We start from the raw sequence: 383 nt of genomic DNA, 5'->3' as shown, positions 1-383 counted from the left end.
CCAACCTTCCCATCCCTGGAGGGATTGAAGAGTCGTGTAGACACAGTGCTGAGGGACATGGGTTAGTCGGGGACTTGTCAGTGTTGGGTTGATGGTTGGACTCGATGATCTTCAAGGGCTTTTCCAATCGAGGCCATTCTGGGATTCTCTCAGAGGTTCACAGACAGTAGCAGGGGGCAGATGTCCTTGGTTTCCTGAGTAAAACACGTTTCTTACCTGATCCGTCATTTGGGAGAGGAGTAGGCTCCTACTTTCACGCTGAGGGTTTGCTGTCCCTGACCACCCTGTGGCTCTGGACCCACTTTGGCTCACAGGTATTTCTACCTCACAGCAAAATCATCACGTGGCCAGTGCCAGCCCTGATGTAACCTGGGGAGCCGCGG

At 53.5% G+C, this 383-nt stretch overlaps 1 protein-coding gene across 1 annotated transcript in view; it reads left to right on the top strand.

Moving 5' to 3' along the window:
* Window positions 1–383, top strand: part of DAZAP2 (DAZ associated protein 2) — a gene marked incomplete at its 5' end in the record, with an annotated part of 2,384 nt that overhangs the window by 1,363 nt on the left and 638 nt on the right. The gene's annotated exons all lie outside the window — the stretch shown is intronic.

The sequence above is a fragment of the Antrostomus carolinensis genome, unplaced genomic scaffold (genome assembly GCF_000700745.2).
Source record: "Antrostomus carolinensis isolate BGI_N321 unplaced genomic scaffold, ASM70074v2 scaffold17135, whole genome shotgun sequence".
NCBI classification, from domain to species: domain Eukaryota; kingdom Metazoa; phylum Chordata; class Aves; order Caprimulgiformes; family Caprimulgidae; genus Antrostomus; species Antrostomus carolinensis.
Note: the sequence above shows the minus strand (reverse complement) of the source record. Positions and strands in the feature narration are given on the sequence as shown.